Raw genomic sequence first — 24,060 nt, forward strand, 5'->3', positions numbered from 1 at the left:
AGAAACAGGTTGAGAGCTCAACCAATCTGTTCAATACAAAGTTATTGATGTAAAATATTAAATTTCCTTAAATTTTCCCCCTCACAGTTATAAAATTTATTTATGAGCTAGATATATTTATGAGCTAAAATTAAGTTTGTTCTTAGTAGGGGGTTTTATTTTATAATCTATACTCATTAACTTTTGCCCTATTCAATTGTTTTTTACACAAATGTATCGAGAAAACACATTTAGCAGTATTTCCAGACAGGCCACATTATAGCTACTATCAGCTGTGATCTTCATTCACCAAGATGAAAATTGCTCCTCATTTGACTGATGATTTGGGATCATTATCTGTTCATCAGAGTTGTGCCAATAAGCTCGGCTCCTTTTGAGAGAAAGGATGCTTGAATGATGGAAGGAAAACCTGACTAACGCGGTGGCACTAATCTCTCTCCGTCAGCACTGTTGTGTGCCCACTCACTGTCTCATGGCATATGTTCATTCCTACATATTTTCAGCAGAGGTGCTGCAGTCTAATTCAGACAACACTAACCTGTGTTGTCTTAGATTGGATATAGTTTGAAAATATTTAGCCAACTTTTGTATCTGTGAAACTATTATTTTGACCATGTAGCTATTTTCATTCATGTGTTTTAAAGAAATTAAAAATATATAATCCAAACTTAGATGGTTTACTTTCAATTTTGTTCATTTTCTTTACCAAATTTGACATGTGGGTAATACAATTAGACTGAGAATGAGCTAGAATAAACACAGCATTCTAAAGTAACCAAAATGCTTATTTGTCTGAATTTACCCAACATCTTAATATTACTTCCCTTTCTAACTAGATCTCTTTGCAGTCTATATTTTGGTCTTATCTATCTAAATTTTGTGATATATTCATTGGATCCACACATTATGTAGCAAGTATTCTTATGGCCTGATGCCCATTATTTAAGTTCAGGGAAAAAAAAAAAACAACAAGATTATTTGGACAATTCACTGTTGTGCTATTTATGACGTTTATGACCTTAGTGTGTATTTCTGTTCCATTTTGGCATACATGCTAATTAAACATTTCTAAAGAAAAATGCATTTGCATGGAAAACCCTCTGTAATATTGGACTTAGCTCCTAGGTGTGCATGCTAGGCTTGCAGGGAGTCTACATCTGCAGATAGCAACCACTTCCTGATTTGCGGTCTTACAGGGCATTCTCCATCCTTGTGATGTCACAAAGGGCAGAGAAATTTGCAAATCTCATACATTTGTATAAGCTCTAAATGACTTTGTAATTTAAATGTCAATGGTTATTCCTTGAGTTTTGTTTTTTTTTTCATGAATTCTGAAAAATAATCATGTAATCTGTAAAAACATGTGTCCACATGAGTATAGATTTTTATAATATCTTCATTTCTTCGCACACTAATTAATGTTTTTAAAGACAGTCACACTGCTTTTAGACCTCTGATATCCAGATGTGGTAAGAGAGATAAATACTTGTTTTCTGTCAAAGCTACAACACACACACATACACACACACACACACACACACACACACACACGTATGTATGTATGTATATATGTATGTGTATATATGTATGTGTGTATGTATATGAGAAGAGCTCCCCATGTCACTTTTGCCAAACAACAGTGATATCTCAGGTGATGTATGAGCTTTCAAATTGGGCTGGCAGAGTAGTCACCTATAGCCACTTGGTTATAAAATACTCTATCTGGCTCAATGGAGATGCCACAGACAATAGCAATCATAAGAGAAATGTAGAAACCAATTTTTAAAGTTACTATCAGATTCCAAAAGTTGACATATATTTAAGAGGCCAGTCATTATTGAACAGAACGCTGGAAAGTGAATGTGTAGTGTTGTTCTGCTTTGTGGGTTGACCACAGACTACTTGGTTGAGCTGCAGGCATAGAAGGTAACTGTGCAAATTCAATGAACTCAATACTTCTACCATCCAGTAAATGCCACCTTGGAATGAAGTCTCACTATGACAGTGATACTGAAAAGTTAATCACAGGAAGGGCTATTGTCTGAAAAGCATGTCTGTGGCACCATGTGTCCAGCCAGCAGCATACTCACCTGCTTTCTGTAAGTAGGTTGCCTGCTCCAAGGCTACAGTGGTGTAAAAGAGAATGCCTGCCCCAGGCTCATTTATTTGAATACTTGGTCCACAGTTGTTGGAACTGTTTAGGAAGGATTTGGAAGTGTGGTCTTGTTGGAAAAGGTGTGTTGCTGGGGGCATCATTTGAAGTTTCAGAAGTCCAGTCATCCCCAATTGATGCTCAGTCAGACTCACGCTTGTGGCTCAAGAAGTAAGCACTCAATTACTGCTGAGTGCTATACCTGCCTGCTTGTTGCCATGCTCTTTAACACGATGGTTATGGACTCTAATACCTGGAAACTTTAAACCCCAAATAAATGACTTTCTTTTGTATGTTGTCTTGGTCATGTTTACACATGTCATATTGTTTACACAGCAATAGAACAGTATGACAGAGGCCATCCCTCTCTCAGCCTCACTTCATCTCCCAGACTGGAACAGCTGTTGATTCAACATGAACTTGGCTTGGGCTAAGCAGATGAGATAAGATCAAAGTCCCAACAGAAACAGAATAAGGGCAGCCTGCCCTTGGAGACTTTGAACAGCTACATACTGACAAGTACTTAAAGATTTCAACAATTCTCAAAGGAGACACGGAAATGGAAAAATCTCACAAAAAGTCCAAGTTTATCCATATTTTAGCCTTAGGAAAAGTCTGCTACATATCTCAGAATCTGGTTTTTCTTTTAGTTGCTCTTCATACCTGGCAATGTTGAAATTAGGCTGAAATACTCCCTTTGCTTTATAGGGATATGGTCAGCTGAATGTTTTATAATTGTAATTACTTAAAAGTTAAGAAATAAGGCCGGGCGGTGGTGGTGCACGCCTTTAATCTCAGCACTTGGGAGGCAGAGGCAGGTGGATCTCTGTGAGTTCGAGGTCAGCCTGGTCTCCAAAGTGAGTTCCAGGAAAGGCACAAAGCCGCACAGAGAAACCCTGTCTCAAAAAACCAAAAATAAATAAAATAACAAAAGTTAAGAAATAAGACAAGGTAAAAGCCTCATCTTGAAGGCTGGAGAAGGCAATGCAATGGGAGGAAAAGAGTCCCAAGACCCTGCAAAAGAGTCAGAGACTTGCTCCCACTGTTAGGAGTCCCCCTACCTTATTGTATCTTCTTTCGTCCTGTTTGGCCATCTTCTCTGGGAGCCTTGCTCTTTCTGAAGAGGAAACAGAGGAGAGTGGATATCATGGAAGGGGAGGTGGCATGGGAACTGGGAGAGGTAGAGGGAGGTGAAACTATGGTTGGGATTTATTGTATGAGAGAAGAATCTATTTTCAATGAAAAAAATGAAGAAATTTCTACTTCTAAAAAGACAAATAGTCATAAAAATTCACAGGTTTAAGATTTTGTAGTGGCCTGGCATGGTGGTATACACCTTTAATCCCAGCACTCTGGAGGCAGAGGCAGGCCTGTTCTACAAAGTGAATGGCTGATGACCTTCTGTACTAAAAAATAACCACGGTTGTTCTGAGACTAACAAAGTCCTGTTCATTTACCTAGGTAATAGCCCAATGGTGAAAATAAGATTGATTGCCTCTATTGTAGTTGGAGAGCTTTTTTCCAGGTCCCACTAAACTCCAGCAGTCCGGTAGCCCATTTATAAAATGAACACACAGACACTTATATTATTTAAACTGCTTGGCCATTAGCTTAGGCCTACCATTGTCTAGCTCTTACTCTTATATCTAGCCCATTTATTAATCTATACTTTGCCACGTGGCTCGTGGCTTACCGGCACCTCACATGTCCCTTGTCATGGCGGTGGCTGGCAGTGTTTCCTCTCCACCTTCCTCTTCCCCGAGAATTCTCTTCTCTGCCTGTCCCACCTATACTTCCTACCTGGCTCCTGGCCCATCAGAATTTTATTTACACAGAGCGATATCCACAGCACTCTATGGCCAAGTGCAGGACATAAGTGTGGTCCAGGACAGCCAGGACTCTTACACAGAGAAACCCAGTTTCAAAAAAACCAGAAAATTTTAAAAAAAGGTTTTGTAGATCTGCCATCCTGTTACAAGGTAAAATACTATTATATCTAAAACATTCCTTCCTAGTAATATTCCCTTCAGTCGAATTCTCAGAACTGCTAATCCCCTTTTCCTAAATCTATGGCCTCCAATGCCTCCTCCCTTCATTCCCTCCACCTTCCCTTCCTTTTTTCTTCCCTCCTTCCCTCTCCTCCATTCTCCTTCCTGTTTTTCCTCCCTTCTTCTCTTTCCATATCCTTTAATGAAAATATGGTAATAAGTAAGTCTCTTGAAATGGAAAGTTATTCAAAGTTTTTTCTGTTTTTTTTCCTAGATTTAATAAAACAAACTATGTATAATTCAAATATATTGTGTGATCACATGAGCATTCAATTGTGGTCATGCAGTTAGAAATCTGTATACATACATATACACATACATACATACATACATATACACATACATACATACACACACACACACACACACACACACATATGTATGTATATTAAACTAACAACTAGTGAGCTAGGAGGGCCCAAGTTTAATATCTAGAAAACAAATCTAATTTTCTTCCACATTAAAATCTCATTTGTTCATTTTTCATCTTATTAGGTAATTGGATATCTGTGAATTTATAAAAATACAATTCAGTTTTCTAATTACTAGTGTTTTTTTTTTTTTTAAGCTTTGGTAAAACTCTCAGGTTTGAACTTGAAGACTTTCATATCTTTGCTCCAAAATACTTATGTGTACATCTGAATTTTTGGAAGTAGGTCAATATCCCAAGAGTGATTTTAAGCCATCACAACCCATGCAAACAATGACTTTCCCACAGATATCATCAAACTCAGGAGGAAAAGGAGTTCCAGCAATTTGGTGTGGGAGAGGAGCCAGGTTTTCCCCAGGTCCACACTCAGTTCATAAAGATTTCACCACTGTTCTCAACTTCTCATCAGCTGCTAGCACAGAGCTACTGCCCACCAACTGTCCTGCAGCACTGCCCATCACCTCTTCATGGAGGATTGCTTTGCTTCTGACACATTCAAGGCCAAACAGTCCCGTGTGAGTACCACTTCCTGGCACTGACTCACTCTCTCTGCATAAATCTGGGCTCCCCTTTTGCCAATAGACTCTGCCACCCTGCCTCTGACTCAGAATAGCTAAAAATGACTTAGGGAAAAATGATAGATGAATGATAGTACCTTATTCCTGAAACACGTTATTATTAGCTTGAGCCAGTTAAATATTAAAACACACATACAGAACTATTAAATCACCTACTTTATTCATTCTATTTAGTATCTCATTGGAATTGAATTTCTGGGGTGATACTTTGGAAAGTACTGATGAAAAAAAACATGTTATGGATTAGGATTTGGGGTTGGGGAGACAGCTCAGTCTGCACAGTACTTGTTGCTGGAACTTGAGGACTTGAGTTTTATCACCAGCATCCAGGTAAAAACCCAAGCATGGTGCTGCACACTTGTAATCCCAGTACTGGGCAGGCAGAGGCACAGGAATACTTGAAGGTCACCAGCCAGCCTGCCTAACCACCAGTGAGCCCTAGTCCAATGAGGGACCTTGTGTCAAAAATACTAGCTGGCTCTCCAGACCTGAGACACAATACCTGGCCGCTACCTGCACACATGTGCGTGCACACATACACCAAACACATGGAAGAGGGACAAATTAAGATTTTTTTCAAAACTGCCATTACCTAACCATCAGTTGTCTGAAATACCAGCATTGTTTACAGTCTTCACAGCAGAGAAGGTCACTGTGCAGGAGAGTCAACTCTGGGATACTAAAGAAATTACATTCTGCTTATTTTCCTGAGTCTCACAATGTGTGAGGAGTTGGAAATCAAACAAAGATTAAATAAGCTGGTTTAGGTTTTCACAGAACAATACTCTGTAAGGAGTTCATAGGTTTAGGTAATTTATGCACATAGTCAACTCACAAAAGTTAACCTCAACTGTACTACATTGTGATGATCATGACACACTCAGAGGGACAAGGAAGCTGTCACAGGTACAAGATTTCACAAAGAGGTGACCACAGTGGTCTTAAGATCTCAGGAGCACAGGGAGGAGTTGTTCTGAATACAAGTGAGAGCTGGTGGTGATGCATGGTACATCTGGGGTCTAGGGGCAACCAGATGGCAGGAGTGAGGAAGCCATGAAGGGAAACTAGGAACAGTGGAAACAAACCAAATGACACCATGTCTTTCTCAAATCAGTGGCCTCCGAAGTATGAAGGACAGAGAGACTGGAACTGAGAAAGTATGCTGTTTGCCGCTTTCCCTTTAAAAAATCTCTGTTAAAAGTACAGCTTATAGAACACTGCATGGGTATCTTATACCAGTCAATACATATCTACTGTGAATCTATGGTTGACTGTCACCATTAGTATGAGGAGCACTATAAAAATGCACAAAATTCAGATAGACAAAGAGTAAGGTCAGAGGACCTACTATAGTGTTATAGTGAATAACAATGTTATAAACGTGAGCATTATTAGGAATGGTAGGGCAGAGAAGGAGTCGGGAGGGATAAACTGACACTAAGGATGTTAGAAAAAGTTATATGGAAATCTATTTTATAAGATTCCTGAATACATATGTGTGTGAATTTACATAGCACACATATACATACAAATACACATATACATGTATATATTTATATAAAATAATTTAATCGGAGTTATTCTATACAGGGAATAATGCTCCACTCAGAAGCCCTAGGCTGAGAAATATGAAGTCCCTATAGGTGTAGGATATCTCCCCTCTAGTTGTTGGTCAGGATTATCCTAGAGACAATCCCCTTACCCACCAATAATTCAAGATTTTGCCATTGTTCTTGGTAAGAGCCTGTTACTGAAGACATGTCATATTTTTAACACAGAACATGGAGAAATCAATTTGGTGTTGACCAGGATGCTTCCTCTCCGGTGGCCAGCTCTCCTAGTACTAGTTGATGTGATATAGGCTGTTGGACATAAAAGTCAACAACAGCCTTACCCATCTGTGAACCGTATGAACTACAATAATGACTGTTATGACAAGACATGCTCATGGGTGCAACAGTGGCCAAAATACTATAGAGGTAGCCAACTGCTTTCTGATTCAACTTAAGATCTGTTCTAAAGACAGAAATGGATGCCTGGTATTGTTTGTTTGGCCACGAACCTACAGTTGAGGAGTTCCCAGGTTTGTGGGGCAAAACTCCTTCTATTATTCTGCTTAATGGACATAGTATCAAACTGCCATCTCAATTTGTATCTCTACACCCTTAGGCTAGTATAGCTCTCAGACCTTATTAGAGAGGTTTCTTTGTGCATAGATGGTGGTTAATGTAGAAATTCACAGCTGAACAAAATGTCAAGAATAAGTGTTAGTGCAGTGTTCAGCCACAAACAAGACTTCCATATCACACTCCTCTTATTGTGATTTGGGCTGGCATTTTTCCATTTATTTCCTGTCCAGAGACAGGGTTTCTCTGTGTAGCCCTGACTATCCTAGGACTTGATTTGTAGACCAGGTTGACCTTGAACTCATGGAGATCTCCCTGCCTCTGCCACCCAAGTACTGGGATTAAAGGCATGCCATCACTCCTGACTGCATCTTTCCAATAATTAGTGATGTGAGGTTTTCTTTTTATATGCTAATTGGTCATTTGTGTATTTTTATTGAGAAATGTTTAGACAAGTATTTTGCCCACATTTGAATTAGATTGGTTTTGTTGCTGTTGTTAACTGAGTTTTAGGAGTTCTCCTTTATATTTTGAATATTAATCACTTATCATAGATGCTGTATATGTAATGTATAGCTCTTTTATCCAATTCTGCGCTTTACTTTTTGCTCTGTGTCATTTTATTATTCATAGACTTTTGGTTCCATGAAGTCCAAGTTATCTATTTTTTCCTTTTTTTTTTCCTAATACATCTGAAGAAAGTTCATTGCCAAACTCAATTTTGCAAATATTTTTTTTTCTGAACATTTGTTATAAAAACTTTATAATGTTAACACTACTACTTAGGTCTTTGATCTGTTCTGAATTTGTATCTGGCATCAAATATGCTTCTAACTCTTTCTTTTGCATATGACCATATAAGAGTTTATTTCATGGTGTTCACTTTCAACTAGGTACAAAACCCAAACATGTTTCTTATTATCTACTTGTAGATATTTCAAAGAAGAACCATGTCTTTTCTTTGTGTTTTTTTTTGTTGTTGTTGTTTTGTTTTGTTTTTGGTTTTTTGTGTGTGTGTGTGTGTGTGTGTGTGTGTGTGTGAGAGAGAGAGAGAGAGAGAGAGAGAGAGAGAGAGAGAGAGAGAGAGAGAGAGAGAGAGAGATGAAAAGTAGAGAAACAGTAACTGGAGTGGGGATAGGTTGAAAGGGGAAAAACAAGAGTGGGAAGCTCATAGAGGTTTTAAATGGAGGACAGTGAAGGGGAACATTGGTGTTTTAGGTGACTGTTTTCATTATTACAGCACTTCACAGGTTTGAAATTCATTCAAGAATGGAACTGGTATCAACTCTGAATGCACGATATGATAAAAGTTCTGGTCATTTCTGATTACTTCTATTTTGATAACAGTGATGGCAATACTTGTGGTGATGAAACTTGATTTTTGGTTCTCCAGGTCTATCTGTCCTCAGCAGCCACCCCATTGGCTTGGTTATTGAAGCCTTGTGGCATGTTTTGTAGTCAGAAAGCATGAACCCTACACTTTCTTTGTTTTTTGTTTTTCAGGATTGTTTCAGGTATTCATTCTCCCTTGAAATTCCAAATGAACTTCAGAATGAGATTTTCTGCTTTTAAGAAAAAGACATTATGATTGTAAGAGGTGTTTCACTGAAAATATGTATCACTGTGTGGTAATGACATCTTGATGATGCTAGCTCTTTTATGAATGTGGGGATGTTTTGCATTTATGTGATTTCTGATAATTTCAGTCATGCCATGTTGTTCTCACTCTACAATGGTCTTCCTCATCTGCACCCACCTTCTGCTCTCTCAATCTACAATCTACAAGGAACACTAAAAATAGTTACATAAATTAAAAAACAAAAAGCCAGATGAGAGGAAGTCAGTATTTGTTTGCTCTCAGTTTTGTAATTTTATTTAACACTGAAATCTTTATGTAGCATTATTTTATTGCTTTTATGTTTATATATTTTCTACTTATGTTTCATAATATTATTCTGCTTATATTTATTGTGCCCAAACAATATTGTTGAACAGAATGACTCTGGGTGTCTATTGAAAATACACTATGTCAGAGTCTTCTCGGTGACTCATAAACTGGCTGGTCCCAAAAGGCATTTATACATTTTAACCACTGAAACAATATTTCAAATTATTTCATAAAATACTCCAGATACTTTGGATTTGTTAAAAAAATACACAATTTAAGTTTTATCCCAGTACACAACTTTACAAAATCTTGTGTTGTTATATAAACAAGCACACATGCACATATATCCCACACTCACATACATCTCTCTCACACCCACATAAACACACACACACACACACACACACACACACACACACACACACACACTCCATCTCCCCTGCTCTCCCCAGAGAAGTTCCTGTTCATCTCCCAGTCCTCTCTCACACAGTATTTTCTCAAAGACATCTCCAGCTCTCCTCATACTTTATTAATTTCCATCTGCAATTTATATTTTGCAATATGACATTTCCCCCACATGAAGTGATGGAGCTTTATCTGTAACCTAAGATGATCTTCTCAGCTATGGTAATAGCAAATTGATTAAATAGATTAAATAACCAATTGCAATAATTATATTCTTGCTTTCAAATCAAGTAGAAAGAAAAAGCAACATAAAAAACAAAAATTCGTGAAGAAATTGAAGGGGTTAACAAGAGTAGAAGGCTTGCAGAGATGAGAGCTAACTGGAAGAGAGAAGGCAACGGTCTTCACCCTCACAGTGTCTCACAGGCTGAGGCAGAATTAATTTATAGCTTCACCTGGCATCGACTGAGTGTTGGTTGTGATAAAAAGTTCTGGTTATTTCTAATTATTTGTCTCAATAATGATGATGGCAATAATCATGGTTTTAAAGGTCATGATGGTGATGATTATTATGGTGATTATACTACTGAAGGACAGCATCCTTTTAAGTTTGTGTACTGTTCAGATGTATTGTAAATATATCAGAAACTTTAATGATTAAACCTTTTCATACATGCAAGGTAAATTTTCTTTAACTATGAATATATTTCCAAGGAGCTTTGAATACTTCAAGAAAACACAACCCAGTAACTGTCCATCACATTGATTATCCAGGAACCACATTTATTAAGATAATTATTACAAGGAAGTTTATCTATGATGATCATTCACCAATTGTTGAATGGCTCAGTTACATTTTCTATTAAAAATGTGTTACAAGAGTCATATTACTGGGGCACATAATTAAGCACAGAAAACCTGCCTCATGCTGGCTGGTAAAGTATTTAGTTCAATAAGGAAATGCCATCTTAAAGTATGGACAGTAACTTCAGGGCTAAATCCCCAGCTGCAAGAAGAATGAAAACCAAAGTAGCTTTTCTAGTTTGAAATAAACTAGTTATTTATTTGGAGCTTGAGCATCTACTGTAAGAGAGTGGGAGCTCACAAAGATTCCAACTTGCAGTTTAACTCAAGGTCAGAGAGTCAGAGTTTATGTTGCTCTCCAAGGCTGCATAATAGGGTGCAAAGACATGGTTACCAGATGTCTTATACTTCAAGGCCTAATAGAAAGATGCTTTGCTGTGGGGTATGGTTATCAGGTGTTTTGAAGGGTCTACACTTGGTTGTACTTTGTGCTTTGATCTTGAAAGGGGGAAGTCTATTGCCTTTTCCCTTACTACTGTACAAAAAGCCCATTAGAAATAAACTCAAGGCTGCTGGATATTGACCCAGGGTCCTCCTGAAGCTATCTGGTGTCTCTGTCTTTCTCTCTCTGTCTACATCTATATTTCTTCCTGTTACTTCTCAATTCCTCACTCCTCCCTTCAAGGGACCCTTCAATAGGACCCTAACACTGGGCCCCCACATATGAGTGAATACTGGACAATGTTCCTCAGGAAAATTATTTGTTTTTTTAAATTATTTCTTAATTTATTTTACATACCAACCACAGTTTCCCCATTCCCTCTCCCCACCCCTTTACTACTCCCCTCCCCATTCCAGAAGGGTAAGGCCTCCCATGGAGTCAACAAAGCATGACACATCAAGTTGAGGCAGGACCAAGCTCTTCCCCTCCTAATCAAGGCTGATCAAGGCCTCCCACCATAGGGAATAGGTTCCAAAAAGCCATCTCACTCACCAGGGACAGATCCTGGTCTTACTGCTAGGAGCCCCACAAACAGACCAAATTACACAACTGTCACACACATTCAGAGGTTGGTCCCATGCAGGCTCCCCAGCTGTCAGTCTAGAGTCCATAACCTCCGTAGAGCTCAGGCCAGCTGTCTCTATGGGTTTCCTGTCATGATCTTGACTCCCCCTTGCTGATATAATCCCTCCTACATCTCCTCAACTGGACTTCTGCAGCTTGGCCCTGTGTTTGGCTATGGGTCTCCATGTCTGCTTCCATCAGTTACTGGAGGAAGGCTCTATGACAGTTAAGGTATTCACCAATATGAGTACAGGAGAAGGACAGTTCAGACACCCTCTCTACTATTGCTAAGAGTCTTAGCTGGGGTCATCCTGTAGATTTCTAGTAGTTTCTCTGGCACCAAGTTTCTCCCTAACCCCATAATGGCCCTCTCTATCAAGAGATCTCTTCCATTGTCCCCCCCCCTCTCTCCCTTCCTCCCTCCCTCCCCTAATTTAACCATCCAGATGCCTCATGTTCCCATCCCCCATTTCCTCCCCTTAGCTCCTGCCCCACATTCTCCATTTACCCAGATTTCATCTATTTCCCCTTCCCAAGGCTATCTATGTGTCCCTCTTGGGGACCTCCTTATTACCTAGTTTCTCTAGGGCTATGGATTTTAGCCTGGTTATCCTTTGCTTTACATCTGCTATCCACTTATGAGTGAGTACATACCATGTTTGTTTTTCTGGGTTACCTTACTCAGGATAACTTAGGAAAATTATTTGTAAAGAATACACTTGTGATTTTACAGTTTTGAATGATATGCTTATTGTCTCAGTAATTTTACTCATACTTGGAATACAGTTCTAAGATATTCAGCTGACATGAGTTTATTACTAAAGTATTCAAAGGTTATAATTGCATTTTATATTCTAGAGATGCCTTCTGTTCAGTTTTAAGATGACTTAAAAGTGGCACTGTTGAACAATTCTGTCACGGTTTTCTTAAAGGCCACTCACTGTGAAATGCCAAGCAGCGTAGAGATCTCTTGCATAAAGCTTATGACTTCTCTTACTTTGAACATGCATACACACATGTACATACATATAAACACATAGCACTTGGCTGAAGAAGGCTTGAATTTATGTCAGTATGTTGCAGATCAGAAGGGGCACAATAACACCTCACAGAACAACCACACAAAGCAAAGACAATCTCTTCCAGTTAAGGAGTAGATTATAGACCTAGGCAGGACATGGCTCTTTCTTATCATTATCTGCCTCACTGAGAATTGATATAGCCATAGTATCAATGTGAACATAGACGTTTCCATGCATTTTTCTTATTTCATTTTATAAATCTTAGAAGGAATTTGCCTTTTATTCTTGGCATTTAGAAATGAAATAGCCTTTAAGGAAGTCTCACATGTCTACTTCTTTTTTCTAAAATACATCTTCTTCACACTAGTCTCTAGTGTCCTGTTCTCTGTCCTTTAGAATTTACCAGACATCTCTACAAAAGTTTCTCCTTGAAGGGTCTATTTTAGTTCAATAGTGTTCCACATGTTTGTAAATTGTATATGAGAAAATATGTTGCTTTCCTTTTCCCAGACTCTAAAATTTTGTGGATACAAGTTAACTATTATAATAATTAATTCTGACCTTCAACTTCATCAGAGGAAGAAATACCTAGATTAGGGAAATATACATCTCATGTGTCCATGCAGGAGCTTCAGGTGTGATTCTAGCCAGAGGGCTCTAACTTGCTGAGTGCATTAGTCCCTTTCTGGATTCATGATATGGTAATATTATTAGGATATGGTGGAAGGCAGAGAGGGAGCCTAGTTGGAGGAAGGAGGTCACAAGCAGTATTTGCTCTGGGATATATCCACCCTGCCTCCTTCCTGCTTTCTTGCTTCTGGGCTGCCATGAACTTCTGTACCCTATTGACTCATTGACTCCTGCAAGATGAGCAGAAATTCTGAAACTATGACCCCAAGTATATCCATTTTCTCTTAAACTAGTAACATCAAGAATCATGGTTTCAGTGAAGTAGTCTGTCTTGCGACAGCCATATTACATATTTATACTCACAACCATAATGTTCTGATAATAGCTATAAGTCAAACTGATTAATCAATTTGCATATGAAAACTACTTAAACATGACCACCTAACCATGACTTGCAATTATTATAAGAGAGACTTTATATTTCTGTATTTAAATTTTGTCTATGCTTTGTTATAAATTTTACATATTTGTGCTATTTTATCAATGCAATTTACTTATTTTAATTCAACATGTAAATATGAAAGATAGAAGTATATTTTGTGGGGGGTTTTGGTTTGTTTTTCTTTTAGTTTTGTTTTTTATTAATGAATTTTTTATTCATTTACATAGCAACCATAGATCCCCTCTCTTCCCTCCTTCTGCCCTTCCAATCTCTCCCCAACCCACCCCCATCTCCTCCTCCAACAATTTTGTGTTTTCTTACATATTTCCTTGCTTCCTTATATTTACTTCATTAAATTGATTTTATTAAATCTTTTATCATAATCTTAAAGTCAGTGTGGTATATTTTCATTCCTTCTACTTTCATATTACTCTGCCAGTGACATACGTAGTGTTTATGTCTTCTTTGAAATCATAACTGGTGGCTTTGATTTCACTACTGGCAAACATCTTTTATACATACACATACACCTGTAAGATACACCCACATCGTACACCACACTCTTAGATAGAGTGCCAGGTTTGTTAATGAATATTTTGCTGGCATTATTGTATTTATGACGATTCTTTGTCAGTTACCTGGATGAGCCCTTTGTGGAAGAAACAGAAGCTTCCTTGTTAACTAGAATTAGCATTAGCGATCCCTCCTTCACTGCATATTCTAAATGTACTTGTCCACGAGGTTTGTGTAGGAACTGATGCTAAGGTCAGCAGTCTGTTGTTCAACCTTGCTTTTTCCAAATTTGGAGCATCAGTCACCTTGCTCCTATTTCTGTCCCCGTATTTTTATGAGATCAACAATTCCTTGATACAGGCAATGGCCCAGTTGCAAATTCTCACTGTGTCATGGGAAAGGATTCACCCAGCAAACGTAATCTCTTTTAGAATAAGCAGCTGGCGTTCTTACCATTTCCTGTCCTAGTTCCTGTTACTTAGTGAATTGTCCGTTAATCTTTTTCTTATCAACATAATGAGATCATCCATTTCCTTGACAGAGAAGAAAAAGTGGGAAAGTGCATTTCATCATTTCCCATTCTATCATTTCTCCACTGGACACTATTTATTCCAGCCATCACATCTGCTCCGTATTTCCCCCAGGCTGTATTTATAGCAAATGTTTGTTGTTGTTCTTAATACTTTTTCTAAGCCATGGTTATTCCTTATCTTAAACCTTTGGTATTCTGTTCTTTTTTTTTCTTGTTTTTATTTAAAAATTTTTTTTATTCATTTTACATACCAATCACAGATGGTACTCTCATCCCTCCTCCTGCTCTCCCCCATCTTCCTCCCCGACCCACTCCCACCCACTTCCCACCCCTTCCCCTCCTCTGTAAGGGTAAGTCCTCCCATGGGGGTCAGCAAAGCCTCATAGTTCAATTGAGGCAGGACCAAGCCCCTCCCCCATCCATGAAGGGTGAGCAAGGTGTCCGACCATAGGTAATGTGATCCAGAAAGCCAGCTCATGCACCAAGGAGAGATCCTGATCCCACTGCCAGGGACCCCTCAAACAGACCCATAACTGTCTCAGTGTCATTTAATTCACTCTATAAGTTACAGAAAGCAGATCTGACGTTGACTAAGGCTGCCATCTTGGGTGTCCTCCATTAAAGAGCACATTCACTGAAGTTCTTGTATTGAACATTTACTAGCATATTTGTTTTGTAATTTGTAATTTGGAACTTGGAATTTAGAGGCCGAAATTCTGTCAATTTCCTTCATTTACAGAGTCTCGAGAAGACCAAGCCTGTCTCTAACTCAGCGTCATTAATAATAGAAAAAAAGCCTGTCAAAACTCCAGTTTACATAGAAAAGGTATTTTCAATGTATGTAGTGAGGTTAAATATGGAGGCAAAAGGAAAGAACTAGGCTAGATTATAAGACAATAGTATAAAATACAGTAGTTGACCAAATTAAAACACTGAGGTGGGAAAGAGCTTTGGATTCTACATTGAGATTTCAGCTTCAGCCAAGCAGGAACAGATGTGGAGGGGAAAGTATGGATGAACTACAGCTACTAAAATCTCACCAACATTAAAAATGTGCTTGCTAAGAGAATAATTTCTAAAGACAACTTGGAAAACATAGCCAGGGAAATCTAGAAAACGAAGCAAAATATAGTTAACACACATAGTGGGGAAAAAAATATGTAAGAAAAGTGTCTATCCAAGAGAATGGGAATACTAACAGAACACACACACACACACACACACACACACTTAATAACTGTTACTGGGTTTAGTAGTAGCTATCAGAAGAAACAGCTGAAAACATAAAAAAAGTAACTGATTTTTATTGGAAATGAGAGGAGTTATGAGATAAGGTACAATGATTTCTCATTTTTAAACTATCAAACTGTTTTAATCAAATGTGTTAAGGCAGAGTAGTCTTTGCTTTAGTAGCAGGTGATGTTTGAATTTTTTGTTTTAAAACAACAAACGCTATGCCTCACTACAGAGACAATGTCTATCAACAGTAATGGTGAGAACTGTGCTCTACCGTAATGTTTCTGGGCTCCAGACAGGTAGATGCTCAGTTTTACAATGTTCCTCTCTTTGGGAAAGCAGGGAAGACTAGGATGCCAGGGAAAGCAGGGAAGGCAGCAGGAACTGTGGTCACTTGGCCTTTCTGAATTCCTGTGCTAGTTGGTTGCATATGGTCAATCCTTTCATTTCAAATCCCATAGAATTGCAGCAAATACTTGAGAAAAGCAATAGGTAGCATAACAGCTGGTAACACTTTGAAAATAAGTTAATGTAGATGCAATGAATGCACAGTGTTCTGCAAACCACCCATTTCAAATTAATGGCAATTCTTTTTAAATTGATTGCCATTTTTAAAAATGATATGCTGTAGAATATCAACCAATCAATCAAAATTATTTCATTGATACTTTCACTTTTACTGTAGCAAAATGTTACTTAATATAAAATTTACCATTCCAGTATCAAACACAGTTTGCTGATCACACAATTATATGAATAGAACTCTAGAATCTCCCACCTTTATCCTGCATAATTGAACTTCAGTGCACACTGAGCGATTCCCACCCTACCTTCTTCCAATCTCGTGGCAATCACTCTTCTATTTTTTGTTTCTATGAACTTGGAACAAAGTGTAGGGCATTAGATATGGCATGTTAAGTAGAATCATGCAATATAAATAAATTGATTTGGTGTGCACTTATTAACATATCAACAATAGAGCTAATTTATGAAGTCAACCTCTAAGTAACTCTTTAATCCTAGAAAGAAAACCATCATCTTCCCTGATGGTCACATTCTTAGCAACTAGGGAGATTAATTAAAGTTTAAAGTGCTCTTCAAAATAGCTCTACCCTTTAAGAAAACTTCTAAGGTTGAAATGAACAGAACCTTTATACCTAGCAATTGGAACAATATGTGCTCTTAATGTGCAATCAGTAAAGTGGAGTATGCAAGGAAAGTTTATATCACTTCAGTAAATGAAACCTAAATGGGACAGTTCCACAGGAAATTCCCATGAGGGACAAAGGGAGTTCTTGGCAGGCAATTTTCAACCTCATAGTTTTCTAGTCACACTGCCTGGCCTTGCTCAATGGTAACTTTCTTCTTTTCACATTTCATTTCCATTCATTTGCCTAAGCAGTGCTGTTGGCAAGAGCTATTTATTTCCTGCTGTCTGTATTTCCTTAATAGGTGCACCTGTAAGGGCCATATACTTCAACAAAAAAATGAGACAACCTTTCTTCTGGATTCATTATTGTCTTGATTGTTTGCAAGTGAACTCATTAGAAAGCTCTTGGCTTTCAGATCACATTAGTAGAAAATAGTTGATAAAAAACAAAAACAAACAAACAAACAAAAAAACCTCTTCTTCTTCCCTGAAGGAACAAGAGTTCCTGGTTCACTGGTCTTAATTAAAGTCATTGTACTGGACAGTGAAAAGCTGGCATCACCTGGGAACATAAGTTTAACAAGTGTAATGTATTGACACTTGGGAAGTGGTTTGTGCTCACCCTGAAATATAGGAGGAGAAGACTCTTCAGTCTGGTAAAATCTAGTATTTTCCCCTTAGAAAGATGATCTCACAGATTCAGTTTTGCCTGGAAATAGAAATCAGTAGATATATGTAATTAGTCTCACCTACAAGTTCAAGTTGAGAAAGAGGATAGAAAATTTCTCAAAATAATCCCAAAGAATTCTTCTAGTCTTGATTCCAAATTAGGCACAGATTGAGTTCATTTGATTTTAAAACTAGTTTTCAGAGTGATCAAGCCAGTTATACACAATACATCAACTATTAGATGAGCTGAGAATTGAAATTTGATTCTGTATTTTGTGCACCCCTCAATCATCCTATAATTCTTCCAAGGACAGGACAACCAAAGAGTTTTTATTGCCATGGAATTTATCTACAACCCAACTATAGTTCACTCTAATTCTCCCTTGTGTTTTCTTAAAATGTGAAAATACTAAATTTCAAGTCTGAAATCAGACATAAAGCCTTTAAATATTTTCTTGAGATTAAAATTTTTAATAGAAATAATATTATAAAGAGAAGTTTCCAAGACAAACATCCTTCTCAGGAAATGGTTTCTTGGTAATTATATTGTGAGCATTTAAACACTGTGATTACTGTTTTCAAATTACCAGAAGCCGTCACTCAAAGCTTCTCCACCACCCAATTACTGGGTCATGTGTCTCTCTTGTGATTCTGGCATGATTCAACTTTTGTTGGGAGTGGGGATAGATGCTGTCTGTGTCATCAGCAGCAGCAACAAAAACAACAACAAAACTCTGTTGTGGGAATCTAGAAAGGAGGGGTAAGTATGACATTCTTCTGGTGAAATCAAGCAGGTGGACTAGAGGTGTCAGGAAAATGTTTCTGAAGGTCCAAGTTAAACCTATTATAGGGACTGTCTTCTGTTTCGTAATCTCGTTTTGAAGAGAAATGAAGTGTTTAACAGCAACTCCTGTGTCATCCAGCGCTACAAAACAAGTACACTGGGACACTAAAAAATACTTTCTGGAAAGAGCATGAGTGTTCTAATAACAGTTGTGAGACTAGTGAGCAGGAAGCTTATAACTGAAGACAAGGAATAAACTGAAAGGAAAGTTGTTGATGGCTATGGAAAGGCACCAAATAATGCAGAGTCATTTCTAAATTTCCATGAAGTCAGTATCTGCTCATCAATGGAGCTGTTTGGGGCTGTTACTTCCAGCAAATCTCTCCAGACTCCCTGCTAGACCCTAAGGACATCTGGTGGGCACATAAAGCTCCTTTTTCTTATTTCCTTAATCAAAGAAGAACCCAAAGAAGGAGGTTCCCTTTGAAATGAGCACTCACTACCCCTGGGAACTTAAGAAGTGGGTGAAACAGAGTGGAAGAGTTTCCAGGTCTGGTAGACCAGGGATGACCAGCTGGAGTCAGTCACTCCTGCCTGTGCTATGTCATCAGCACAGGCTCTGTTCCAAGCTTAAAACACTTCCCAGTCTGTCAGGATGGCAAACAAAACTAGCATCTATAAACAGTTTCTGGGTTTTATTTTACTTTAAAACTCAAGGTTAGCAAAGACTAGAATTGCTAATGGGTTACAATTTTGTATTGTGTCTCCAGATAGAAATCACAAAGGATTTCTTGTCCTTTGTTCTCTGTCAGTGTTGCTAGACTCTGGTCTTTGTACTATTGTTAATCTTGGTCACTAGACTTTCCATATCTTGTTACAAAAGCTCCAAGCTGCCTGTGTACAAAGCAAACAATAGCCAGAAAGGACAAAAGTTCACTTGTGAGACTGGATCACAGTTCCAATAGAATATTGAAGTTTTTTTTTGTTTTTGTTTTTGTTTTTTTTAAATAGGAAGAAAGTCCACAGGACAGATGACTGTCATTGTCATGAGGACAAATAGTGATATTTACAGCTTAAAATTCATCTCTTCATTCTTGCTGATGAACATCCAATTGGGCCATTCAGTTAAAAGCAGAAAAAACGATTTTACTTGATTATTTGTAGAAAGCATCAGCAGATTCCCAATAGATTTTGGAACTTACTACACTTAAAACAGGTCCTTCCTAGTTAGCATTTAATAATCAATATTAATTAGTTAAGTTAATAAAGTAAAATAATACTTAAACATTAAAGTTGGCTTTTATGGTTTTTACAGTATCATAAATATTAATATCATGAATGTTATCTTTAATAATATAAAATGACTATATACAGGAATTCTGAGCAAGAGCTGAAGAGAAGTAAATAGGCTCAGTTTGATATGATGGATGAGTAGTTTAAACTCTCTTCCTTGTTCTGTTAGAGTAAATAAGCAGATTCTGATTATAATCTTGATTTCAGATGCATGTAGCAAAATATCTCAGAAATTATCAACATTTTGATGTAAATTTAGATTTGTCTGTCTCAAAATGTGACTTACCTATTTCATTGCTGTATTTTACTGCCATTTATCAAATATGTTTTACCTTGATTGGCCATGCAGTTCAAATGGTCAATGGGAAAACAAGCCATAGCTTCCATTGATTTCTTCACCCATGCTTGCATTCATTTGTTCATAAAATGCTTTCTCTCATCAACTATGTGTCAGGTACTGTGATAAGGTATGGAGAACAAAAAGGAGTAAATCATTATCTTTAGCTGTAGGAGCTCAAAATATTTCCAACATTTTAATAATAGAGATAATCATATTAGTAGCTAATATGACATGTGTGTGTACCTGAATTTTCTAAGAATTTTACATGTATAATCTTCTTTAATGTACCATATCCTTTTGCATGTAGACATTTTATTATTCCTATTTCAGATGTGCAGGCATGGAGGGATTAAGTTACTTGTCCAAAGCGACACAAAGTAAAGACAAGGTAGAGATAGACTTCATATGTTAACAATGTGATTCACAGTCCCATGTTCTTATGCACCATGTGAGCCATGAAATGGGTGTCTTGCTTTCATCATCAAAGAGGCATGAGGCTATTCCTCAAAGAGTTAGACTTAAGACGAAAGAGATAAAGACCAAAAGATGAGGACCCTTGCTCTATGGCTGATTGTTGACTCTCTTAGATTCCTTTTAAAATGGAGAGTGATCCCCATTACAGCGTGACTGGAGAAGGTTAGTAGGAAACTGTCCAGGGTGAACTTTGTGGGTTTCTTTTGGTGATTTGTGTCTTATCCTATTCCCAACTCTTATTTATGCCTTGGGTGGGTGAGTGTATTGGATGTGTGTTGCTCTGTTTTACTGTTTATTTAAACTTTTATGAGCTATAATTCTTGAACTAAAAAACTGTATAGTCATTTTCCTGGTATAGTTTATAGAGTCTGGGTTATATAACTAACCCTTGAATCTCTTCTAGCATTGACACTGATGGCTGCCCACCTTAGTTAGTCCTTTATTTTCGTGTTTGTGTGATTATATTTACCATAAAAAAATTGCTGAAGACTCTGTATCTCTACCTCAGCCTAACAGAGAACAAAACTGTTAAAAATCAGGCAAGCGGTGTTGAAAGGAGTAACATTCCATTTTCACATTCCCACAGGGAAGCTGGACACAATGCTGGGCAATGACATAGGAAGAGCAAGCTACAAGGTTTACACAGTGTATATGAGTGTATCCAAGTAATACACCAGCAAGGAGTGGTTCTCATCAAATGTCACCCATGTTTGTATTATGTTCCCATTCATTTGTTCTTAGCTTTCCTGACTCAATGACTCTGATCCAAAGAGCCAGCTCTGTCTTTTCAGCTCTTCCATGCTCTGCCTCATTATCCAATTGTTTTATATTGTGGTTCAGTCATCTCTGGCCTCAATCTCAGTGTCTGTGAGTCTTTTCTGACTTTTTGTGGACTACTCTTCATTTTCTGCCTTATAGACAGCTGTCTGTTCTCTCTTCTCACAAGCACTGAGCTTAGCTTCCCACCCCTTTTTAAGGTCGTTGGTGATCATGGGTCAATTTCAAGAAACCTGTAGGTTTCTTGAAAACTATTTGATTGTAAAAACTTTTCAGCATAGAAGAATGGGTGGGCAGGACCCATAGGTACACACAAGGGGAGATATTTTTCCTTCCTTCCTCTTTTTTTCTAATTACTTCATTTTTTTCTCCAATTTTATCCATTGCTGAACACCCAGAAAAGTTATAAAACAACTTTTAATGGGACCACAATAGAAAGTAACTACTTTTATTAGAGTAAAATATTTTGATTGAGGAAATCAAAGGATCCTGGACAAACAGAGCTGTCAGAAATGAGTTACACTAAAACGATACAAATTCTTGCTCCAAGTTGGTGAGACACAGTCACAACATTGGCTCAAACTAGCTTCGCAACAGATGTTTGGGGGAAATATGATTATCTGCTTCTGAAAGAAAGAAACAGAAGCAGCAATGAGGTACAGCACATTTCTTAGGACTGAGAATTGAAACTATTTTTTGTTAACAGTTCCCCCTCCACTGTTGCCAGGAGAAGGACCTTTAGGAACTGGGGATAGAGCTCAGTTGCTGGAGTGTGTTCTTAGCATACTTGAAGGCCTGGGTTTGATCTCCAATACCATACAAATTGGGTGTGATGACACTCTCCTGGGAATCCTGGTACTGAGTAGATAGAAGCAGACTGATCAGAAGTTCAAATCCACCTCTGGCTATGTAGGAAGTCTGAGGTCATCCTAGGATGCAAGAGACCCTGTCTCAGAAAACAAGCAAGTAAACAAAAAGAGATACAATAAAAATGAAGGCTCTTTAGTACAGAATCAAGAAGTGCATAAAAGATTTTAAAGGTCTGTGCTTTGGCAAATTACCTTGCTGAAGTCAAGTTACAATAATGTAGATTGACACCATTTGATTCTGGTGGACAAGTTCTTCTAGTCTCTTCAAGGTAGATTTTGGAAGCTGGAGAACAATGATCTATGTTTTCTGGTTTGGCATTCACCACAGATAGTCAGGAGAAAAATACCAACAAATTGTGTCAGAATACTCACTGGAGGTTTAAACTGTGTGTTAGCATATAAGGACTCTGAAAAGTCCTGCAGTTAAAAATGGTCTGTACCTTGGTACACTCCACATTTCCGTCACCCATATGAGCCACAGACATAGCCAACTGCTGTATTGCTGTCTCCTAGCTCATTACGTGAGCTTTTTTATGGTATGCAAGGAGTTGATGAGTTAAAACAAAATGTATGAGAGGTGATACCAGCTCCTATGATGATACAGAGTCATAGTAGAAATTAGGTGAAATAAAACTAAACTTTAGAAAAGACTTCCATAATGTTTTACTTTAGGTCAAACAAATGATCTTTCCTTTGAAATCAGAGACAGTTTTTTTTCTTAAAAATGACTACTGGAAATAGCACTGTTGTCAACTTTGCCAGACTTACAGTTTCTCAAACATACTGAACACAATTGGCAATGAAACTATTCACCCGCTGGGGTGAAGTCTTTTGGAAGAAAAACAACAAAAAACTCCATCATTTTTAGTATCAGATCCATACCACAATTCATGCATCAGATAAATATTTTTTTAAGAATTCAGAAAAAATGAATTCAGCAAAAAATTTCTCAACAACACTTGCATATTTAATATTTCAGTAAAGGTAAACAATTTACAATAATTCTATCTTTAGTTGTTTTTTTTTGTTTTTTTGTTTTTGGCATGAAGACACAAAAAAATCAATGAAATATATGTAAGTAACAACTCTGGCAAGCATTCTGCTTTAAAATCTTCAGTGAAATTGTTTTTTTTATCTACTTTTTCTATCTTAAATTAACTCATTTCTGCTTATCTATACTTTGCCACATGGCTTGTGGCTTACCAGTGTCTTTACATGTTGCTTCTCATGGCGGCGGCTGGTGTTGTCTCCCTCCAGCCTTCTACTTCCCAGAATTCTCTTTTCTCTTGTCCCGCCTATACTTCCTGCCTGGCCACTGGCCAATCAGAACTTTATTTACACAGAGCGATATCCAAATCATATTTTTTCTGTTGATCAAATGAATTTACAATATGTAAAATATGAAATTTACAATGTAAAATATGAAAAATGAAGTTTATATATTAGCATTAATTAAGGGATTGGGACTTTAGTTTGGTGGGAAAGAGTTGGCTTAGCAAGGGTTTTGCCCCCAGAAATAAAACAAACAAACAAACAAGTGAATAAATCATAAATATTAAGCACTGACTGTAATTGTGAATAACACAGTAGCAATACACTGAGGCAGAATACCCTGAGGTCTGTAGCAACTGCTGTTAGATGAAATCTCACCCACACTCAGCTACTTATGGGGCTGAGGAAATAATACACAGTGTTTCTAACACATTATTAATACTTGAACTTCTTATTTTCTAGAGTCCAGCCATTTACATGCTGGTATTATTGAAATACACACTGCTGTAAATCGTAGCATCTTAAATTCCATTGCATCTGAAACACCTATTCTCTTAAAT

This window comes from Onychomys torridus, chromosome 2 (genome assembly GCF_903995425.1).
Source record: "Onychomys torridus chromosome 2, mOncTor1.1, whole genome shotgun sequence".
Classification (NCBI taxonomy): Eukaryota; Metazoa; Chordata; class Mammalia; order Rodentia; family Cricetidae; genus Onychomys; species Onychomys torridus.